Below are 10205 nucleotides of genomic sequence, written 5' to 3' on the forward strand. Positions count from 1 at the left end.
TTCTAACCCTATTTGACTCACTCAACAATAACATATGTTTCTATTGATCATAAGACCCCAAAAAATTATATGTTAATATATAAGTCAACAAAAAGGGTTCATAGGTTATGTTATGACCCCTTTCAAATGATTTCATGATAACATATCAAATTTTCTTTAATGGGTAGAAAGAGGTCATAGGGTACCGTATGACCCATTTCAATTCATTCAAAAATAACATATGTCTTATTTCACATGTTAAATCTAATGGGTTAAAAGAGGTCATATAGACTACTAGGAGGTCATATACTAATTTCTAATAGGTCAAAAGGGGTCATATTGTACCCAATGACCCATTTTTAATGATTCAACTATCCCATATGTTGAATGGGTCAAAAGGGGTCATAGGGTACCCCATGATCCCTTTTGACTCATTCAATGATAACATATCCACCTAGATGTCATAGCAACCATAATAATTCATATGTTAACATCCACTTAGTTGAAAAGGATAATAGGTTACCCTATCACCCCTTTTGACCTATGGCATGATAACATATGAGTCTAGGTGTCATAAGACCCCTAGGGACATATTTAGTTTAGCTTGATGGGTCAAAAGGGATCATGAGGTATCTTATCATCCCTTGTGGCTCATTCAATGATAGCATGTAGGATGCTAAGGGTTCTAAGATTGTTAGGGACATATTAGATTTTTTCACATTGGTAAAAATTTGATCCATTAAATAATAATAGATGTTATTAAGGGTCCTACTACCCCTAATGACATATTAATATTTTTTCTAATTGGTTGAAAGAGGTCATTAGTTACACTATGACCCTTTTTGACTCATTGAATGATAACATATATGCCTAGGGTTTCTCAATGATAACACATATTTGTAGGGGTCCTAGGACACCTAGGAGTTCATATGCTAGCATCTAATGGGTCAAAAGTGGTTATAGGTTACATTTTTATTACTTTCAAAATATCCCATAATAGCATGTCCTTATAGGTTCTAAGGCTCCTAGGGACATATAAAATTAATTATAATGGGTCTAATCACATAATATGTTGTCATATGATTTCCCTTAATCTAATCAGTATTTAAATATGTTTTATGTTGGAATTATAGATGGAGTAACTAAGAGGAGAGGGGGTGAATCAGTTACCACAAAAACAAATCTATAGATCCCTTAGATGTCTTAAAACTTAGTTACTGCTATCACTCAGTAGCCACATAGAAAAATTTTTGTAACTCAGTAGATGTTTGTGTATTAAGTTATTACTTTAAACATTCAACACAAGAGACACAAGATTTAACGTGGAAACCCAATATGGGAAAAACCACAAAATAACTAGCTACCAATTTTCACTCTTTTGAAGTGAACCATATTAGGAGCCAACCCTACTAAAGGTTAGAGAAAAAACTATGAGGTGTGACCTTGTTAAAGGATTTAATCACCCTACTAGGAGTGGTCTTGCTAGAGGACTTTAGAACAATTCAATAGAACTATCCACCTTGTTAGAGGATTTACAAAAATGGCTATTAAACCAACCCTGTTAAGAGATTTAGGAATCACTACTACAATGATGAAAAGGTAACAATGAAGTAACCTAAATGAGATGCAACTGATCTTTATTGTTACAAATCTCTATTCTACTTCACTATATCCTCCCTGATAGAATACACCTTTTCTATTTCTCAAGGATATCTAATCAATCTTCAAAATTCACTCACACTTTTTCTTCACAATTAAGCCACTTGCATTCTCACTCAAAAAAATTTAGATTTCACAACTTGACCTTTTATTTATACCATACAAATTGTCCTGTTAGCTAATCTACACGTTATAATTACAAATAATCATTACATGAGTCGGCTACAAACTTTACATGAAACAATTAAACTTTATTTCCTAAAAAAGTGAAATCCTTCATTGGCCAACCCTGCTTGGTAAACACTACTCTAGAAATGATATCTAGTGTTAACCAAGTGAAGCTCGACAAACACTACAAATTCTATAAAATCCTTTGGAGACTGAGTGAACTCGATAAACACTAACTTTCCTTCACTGACCTTTTGACCTTAGTAGTGTAGAGCTCAAAAATGGTTCACATCTATGGTTTCATCACTTGTTGATACTAATTTGTCCCATTTTATCATTCTAGTAACTTTGATCTTTTGGCCAAAATTGATCATATTTCATCATTTGTATCCTTTTTCACAACAATTTCATATCAACTCAAAACAATTTCATATCAACTCAAAATCACCCCAAATCAACTCGGAATCACTCAAAATCAACCATAATCAACCCAAAACATATCAAAAATACCAAATCATTCATCATTTATCTGATCCTAGGTATTTTTGTGGCTTTCAGTGCCTTGGAAACCTATCAACCTATTAAACTTATCAATTTGACCTTAGTACTATCATGGCTCTCAATGTTAGGTCAAACTATCATTCATGTCATCTGATCTTTGACATTTTTTAGGCTCTCAGTGTCAGATTGTGACATCATCAAACCACTTTAATAATATTGGTCATGTCCCTTGATATTATTATAATGAACCCTACCAATCAATTTTGATCCTGTAGCATTTACAATGTCAATTAAATTTTACATATCAATCAATTCATGTCATGTGTCCTTGACATGTTATCATCTTTAATCATTCAACTTTACCATGGCTTTGGTCTACCTATCATCATCCTAGTAAATATCCATTATCATCACATTCTCATCAAAGGATACTATCACACTTATTTAATCAATTTTGGCCAATTATCTAATAATTTTCTCTATAGGATTAAATAACCCATAATTTAATCCTATTATTCTTTCTAATTATTCTTCCTAATTATCATCCTCAATTAATTAATTATATAAATTAATTTATTCATCATCCACAAACCATGGAAATTCCTAATTTTCTAAGTAACATTTTCCATCATTAATTCCACTTTTTACTAATTCTTATTTTGTTGAATAACAAGATTTTTAATTCAAATGTTCCATGAAATATTGGCATCATCACGACACTTGGATATGACACCTCATGGATTCTCCTTTGACACTTGGATAAAATATGTCATAATGAAATATTCTTATTCTCTTACACACATCCATATTTGGCTTATTTGTCATAGATTCTTGGCTTTAAGTGGGATTGAGGTGTCTTACGATGTGTCATAGAGTCTCTTCCACATTTAGCCAAGTTTGACTTTCATGCATCATAGAATCCTACACATGGCATTTTGTGACATATGTGTCATGGATTCTCAAAGGAATCTCATGCCAAGTTGTATATCTATGGGTGAAAAATCAAATGCTCTCCTCCTCCATGCCCATTATAAAATGAGCATTCTTCCTCTCATTTTTGGTCCCTAGGTCTTAATTCTTGAGCATTTTTCAAGTCCTTAGCTTTTCTCATCTTTTGTACTCTTGCTCTCATATTCAAATTACAACTTCTAGTAATCTCATAGCATTATCACCATTATCATAGGCTTTTCTTCAATTTTGTGTGCACTATAGGAAACTTTCAAGCTACATCATCTGGAGAAGAAAGAAGGACATGGGAGCTACAAACGAAAGAGGGGGTTTCTATTGCTTTCTTTATTAGTTTGGATATCATGGTGGACTAGTGGGTGCTAATGAATGTTGATTGATTTTTGTGATTTCTCATAGTATGTTATGCATTTAGCCCATTTTCTAGGTCCTACATTTGGTGAACCCAACCTGGACATGCTCATCTAACTTGGGTTTTCTTGTTTTGTGTTTGTAGGTGCAAGGAAGGAGCTCACTTAGAAGGGTATAACAACTATCTTCTCTTCCTTTTCACACCTAGATTAATTAGGGGGTCTAGTAACATGCTTGTATGCTTTTATTTCATGCATTCTATTAGCTTATTTTCCTAGGGTACACTCTACTCTATCAAAGCACACTTGGGACCCCTAGGAGTAGTTTTAGGAGTCTAGAAGCCACCAAAACCTCTTTCTTAATTTTTGTACTTACCAACTATATCAAAAACTTACCAACTACATAATTGACATAGTCTATACTATTAGGGCAAACTTGGGAGTATATTTTTCAAAATTTTCAATTTCTAGATCTTATTTAGACACCATTTCCCCACAATTTGCACCTAACCTCCCAATTGCATCCTAAAACTACCAGCTAGACCTTGTGAGGCCTCGCCCTGACCCATCCTAGCATCGATGATACATTATTATTTGATACTCATGACTCGATATGTCAGAACATTATTTGATGCACTGAACATTATTATGCTATTTATGATGTGTGATGCTTTACTTTCAAATAATTGTTTTCGTCATTTAATGCTTTATGAACATGTGCGAGGATGAAGTAAATGAATGCAAAACTAACATTTTTATTATGCAATTTTAACAGTCGAAAATATGAGTAGAATTAGATAAATAATTGATCATTATAAAAGTGGATGTTTTAATTTATATGATTTTTTTGATATGTAAATTTCATAATGCATGTGATTTCTTGAACCTAGGAATGGGTGTAATAAGTGTGTAGGAAGTTTAGCTGGGAAATCCAATGGAAAGCCAAAGCTGAACCCCTTGTCTATTTTGTGCTATCCTTGCATTGTCTATCTTTAGAATGTTTTTATTTGATTCTATTATTTGTCCTAGCTTCTAATTGTTCCTATTATGTCTTTAAGGCTTAAAAACATCAAAATTAAGTGCCTTATGGTTAAGGGTATGGGTGGGGAGTACTTTCCACCCCCTTAGCCTCCTTGTTTGACTTTTAGGGTTACTCAAAAGCCCTATTTTTTATGGATTGCAAAAATTGATTGTCATCTACATGTGTTGGTGACTCAAACTCCATCTTGAGTTTTCTTGAAGTCTAGTTGAGTTAGGGATGATACTTAGAGGATTTTGGAGTAGTTTGTGGTTGTTACGCAATCTCTAGATTTGGAGAAAATTAGAAGATTGAAGGAAGAAAGGGAGAGCTTTTCTCAATAGACCATTTTTTCCATAACTCTTTTGGTAAAGGTAGGAGTTCTTCACTCTTTTGGTTTTTTTCTTCATGTTTTTCATGCTTGAATCTTGCTCAAAGTGTTGTTTTTTTCTAGTTTTTGCTTGCTTTGGTGTTGGGTTGGATTTGGAGGGATTTTTGCTTGTTCTTGATGCATTCTTATGCTTGTCTTGATGAATTTTTTTTTATGGGATTTCATGGGGATTTTTTTGGCATTACTCAACCTTGGATAGGGAAGAAGTGACCATGTATGCGGGTAGGGCCTTAGTTGGACCTCAATGGTGTAGAGTATCCTCTCATGGTGAGAGGAGGGAAAGAGGGTAGGGTGTATGGGCCCCTACTTGTCATCACATGCCTTGTTGATATTGTGAATTCTTGAATATGGAAAGGAATGAAAATCCTTGTGGTATTAGCCCCGAAAGGGCCTTGTAGAAGAACGAAAGTTCTTGAAGTTTTAGCCTCAAAAGGGCTATGTTATGGCATGGTGATTGATGTCTCCCATTGAGAAAATCCAACTCCCCCCTATTCAGGTTTTATGTTTGGACCTATTGTACAAAATCGGGTTAGGGTACATGCTTGAATTGTTCTTGATGTTGCGATGATCCACCTAGGTTAGCTCTTGTCTTCTCCTTGTGTTTCCTTGAAATTTGAAGGTATTAGAAGAGAGTATTCGTGAAATATTTTGAAGATATTTCTTTTGAATTGTAATATTATGTAAAATGTATTTGAATTTTGATGTATTGGCAAAGACATCAAGTTTTCTTACTGGTTCTTTCGTGATGGAGCCTTGAACCAGGATGAATAATAGAGAAAGAAAAGTATTATGAAAATATCCTTGTATTACTCTCATGTGATTTCAAATTTTACATATGTTGTGAGGAAATAGATTGATAGATAATGAATTTGAATTATGAATTTTCAAGTTTCAATTATGTTAATGAAAGGCAATTTATTATGTTGAAGTTTCCAAATTGATGTCTAAGTATTAAATGTAATCAAAACCCTACATTGTGATCACAAAGTTATCACTTTCATTGTTAAGTTTCATTATGAACAAAATCAATTTGATCAAGAGATTATGTATTTCCTTGAATTCAAAAAGAAAGGAACATACACCTTGATGTATGATGAATAGATAAAACATAAATTATAAGATGAAAGACAAAAATATAAACCTTATTCATAAATCTATACTTAGACAAAAATGTTGCCTTTAGAAGAAAATTTAAAAAAAAGCCATCCTATAGCAAAAAAGAGTTCTCTGGATTTTGTATGGGATAACGAATTATTCCACTTATTGTGACAGAGAATATTCTCTCTGAATTGTCTATTTTTAAAATCAAACAAAAAAAGAAAATACTTTTAGGAATCTTAATATCTTAAATATATCCCTATAATCCTTGACTTAACAATAAAACTTTACAATTACTATCCTAAGACCTATGTTAAGCTCTCCACTCATCATGACTTACCTAGATTACCCACTTGCTTTATGTTTCTCTTACTCCCATGCATTAAAATCCCCCTTGACTTCTATCTTGTGCTTGGAACTTGGCAATTTGATGGGTTGGAATTAGTGTTAGACCCAGTCACATCTCACTTTAATGTGTTGGATGAGAAGTCTTGTTTTCTAGGCTTCTTCATCAAAGCTACTTCCTTTCCCTTAATTTTAGTGCACATCTTTCATAAGAATTTAAGCCACTTTGTGCAAGGGAGTGATTGGTCTATACACCTATGGATTGCTTGATGTTTCCATCATCATGCATGAGTTGGATTGCTTTATGTCTTGTCTTGGGCAGATCATCTTCCATTCCTTTTAATATCCTAGAAAATTTTCTCCTAAAACTTTATGACTTACCCTCATCAAATGCATTTTCGTAAACCTTCCTTGGGTAGCATTCTCTGCCATCCCTACAGTTCTTTTGAACCTTGGTCTGCATGGAAGTTTATGGGGAAGCGGCCAAGGCCTTAGGTAAGGGGAGGAGTTTGACCTGTGCAAAGTGGCCATGTGGATAAGAAGGTAAGGAGGGTAGTGTAGGTAATTTTGGTTAGTATGTGAGTTAGTATAGTTAGATGTTAGATATATGTTAGTTATTGTTTTATGTGAGTGCTAATTAAATTTAGTTTTAGATTAAAGGTTAGTTAGATATTGGAAATAAGTTTCTAATTTAGTTAAGTTAGTTTAGTTTTTTTTTTGTTACAAGCTTTAACATGTCTATTAGTATGATAATTTAGTATAGATAGTTGTTAGTTGTTTTATTTAAATTGTCTATAATTATTGATCTAGTTAGTAAAAGTTGTTTAGTGTGTATTAGTGTTAGGTTAAATGTGTAGTTTTTTGAATTAAGGTGGTTTTAGTTAGTAATTGTTTTATGGTAAAGTATATTAAGTGTAAGTTGAATATAGTTGGTGTTTGTTAAATTAAAATCTTAGTATGTTTTAATAATTAAAGTTGGATTAGATTTAGATAAGATGGTTTCATTATTAAATTAACATGTTATCTAAGTGAATGTTAGATTTAGTTAGTTTAGTTCTTGAGTGTTATTTTTGTTGTTGTTGTATATAATTAATATTAGTTTTAAGTATGGTCTAATACGTTGTCAAAATGAATTTCTTGTACTATTTAATTTGTTTTACAAATAAATTAGATTTTTTTTGTCAAGTGGTTATATGGTGTTTTAAATCAAAGGATTGTGTTATTTTGTTCTAGATTATATTTGGAACTAGTAGTGGTATAAGGTTTAGTTAAATTTATGACTTGTTTAATATGTTGGTTAAGTCATGATTAGTTAATTTATTTAATTTTAAAATAGTAAGATTATTAGATTAAATGCAGAGTGATGAACAGACAATGAGATTTAATTAGTATGGTTAATGTGGACAATAATTGTGTTAAAATATGATAGGTGTTAGATAATATAATTAATATAGAATAAAGTTGAAAATTGGTTACTAAACTATGTTAAGCTTATAGTTAGATCTATCTTATCTATTTTGTTATTATAATTATTGAATTATATTTTTATTAATATTTGAATCAATTAATATATTGTTTAGAATGAGCATATGACAAACATAATGTCAAAATCAATCTTTTAACTAATGTTCAACCTTATGGATCTACTCCTCTACATTGACTTGAAACTTAAACGAAAGTGTCAAGACACTATTAGGGAAAACATGATTGTTGCCTTGCAATGTATCTGTGTTTTAACTGGCTTAAAACTTATCAAAACTTAGCAAGCATATTTCTTTTTTTTTTAAATATTATTTGTGTGTCCTTGCCTCTGTATTTTGGGCATGACACACCCAAATGGACCCCAACTACATCATTGATGTAGTTAGCACTATTTGGGCACACTTGGGCATGTTCTAATCCATTTTGGCCTTTTGGGGTGCAATCTACTCTATTAGAGCACACTTGGATAAAACACATACATTAATAAGAATCTACATGTAATGTTTCCATTTTCTTCTAGGACATAGATTAGATGATTTTGTGTTACTAATGGTCTAGTTGCAGCATGTGGAATTTGAGGGATGAAGACATGATCATGACAAACTACTAATGCTTGCTTTGCAGGACATTGTTGAAGACGTCATGTGTTTGTCAAAATCATGTGTGTAGATTTCCTAGATTAGATAACACTTTGTTTAATGCTTAAAATGAAAATTTTCTCTTTTTCTTGGTGTTTCTATAGTTTTTAAATCCCTAGGAGTTACATTGGACATATCCTCTCCCCTTGCCATTCGTGGATCTTGGGTGTAACAGAAATACATGTAACTTCTATAGGAGGCCTGCCTTGGACCAAGATACTCAATATTGGGTATACTAGGGGATGACCTCAGAGTGGGAACATGCCAAAAGCTAGGTCAATGTTCCAGCTAGTATATAAAATTTCATTATGATGAAAGTTGTGTCAATGGTATTGCTATGTAATAGCTCTCCTCTAGTACCCATGTGGTGCATCAAACCATAGTTTTCAAGGCTGGGAGACCTTCTGCAAAAGTTTATCATTCACTTGCTGAATGAAATGCCCTTACTAAAAATAGTGTTTTAGTGGCCAAAATCATTTCTATCCACTGGCTCAAGGGGTCACCCATGCCAGTGAAGACATCCTACATTCTTGTGGTCCTTATTAGAGGCAACGATCCCTTGGGAAGTCATACCTCTTGGGAAGAGGATCTTGGTAGCCTTGAGAAGTGAGTGTGCTATAAGGGGGGAGCCTATGGTGCCAAGATCCTAGGTTGTCCACTCTGGATAAGTGTAGCTAAACATTGATGAAAGTAGGAATTCAACGGATATAGTCCTAAAAGCCTAGGTTGTGGTGTGCTTATTCACTTTTAACAAAATCTATTCTTGTCTTAATGTGTCTTGTGTGCATGTAAAACATTAATCAAGATAATATCCAGCATTCAAATTTACACCTTGAACCTTTTCAAAACATTACACATTGTCAAAACATTTCAACCTTTGTCCAAACTTTGCAAACTTTTGTTCAACACATTCAAACCTTGGAAAACATGGCAACTTGTGCTCCTAAATGTACTTGGAAAAACATAGATCTCAACCTTGCATAGACTCCACCTACATTAAACCTAGCCTAGGCCTCATACTTGCATCATATAGATTTCATATTGCACCTTTTAGTCCACATTTAGTGTTCACTACCTTTCATATTGCATCTATTTGGGTTTAGTTTACCTCCCTTAGTTTTTGCATTCCAATCTCAAAAGTTGCACTTTGCATCCACCACCTTGCATCTTTGGATACCTAACCATCATCTTGCACAATTTAACCCTCATTTCAGGTATCGTAAAAATCATTTTGAACCTTCATTGTAGTCTTAATATTGCCATCAATCTAGAAAACATAGCACTCAATATTGCCTTAGTTTCAGCCCAATTTACCAACTATGTCTTGAAAATACCAACTATAGCATGGACATAGTTTGTAATATCTAAGTGCACTTGGTGGTTTGAGGATGTAGTTTGGGATTCCAAATAACATTTTGAGGCTTTTATAGTGTCTTTAGGTACCTAGTTAGCTCCCCTTGCATTAGCTTGCCCAGATCTGCATTCTGCATCACCTAGTCTTCATTACCTTCACTTAGGAGATCATTAGTTTAGTAATAACCTTTTTTCTACATCTAACAACCCATCATAACATCAACCTTAGAATCTTAGCTTCCTAGCATATAAATTTG

At 33.1% G+C, this 10205-nt stretch overlaps 1 pseudogene; it reads right to left on the reverse strand.

The window, feature by feature from the left end:
- LOC149547238 (uncharacterized) overlaps nucleotides 1-6907 on the reverse strand; it is a 61676-nt pseudogene extending 54769 nt beyond the window's left edge.
- Between the last annotated feature and the right edge of the window lie 3298 nt (nucleotides 6908-10205).

Source organism: Cupressus sempervirens, chromosome 7 (genome assembly GCF_028749045.1).
Source record: "Cupressus sempervirens isolate cs-2001-9-10 chromosome 7, ASM2874904v1, whole genome shotgun sequence".
NCBI lineage: Eukaryota > Viridiplantae > Streptophyta > Pinopsida > Cupressales > Cupressaceae > Cupressus > Cupressus sempervirens.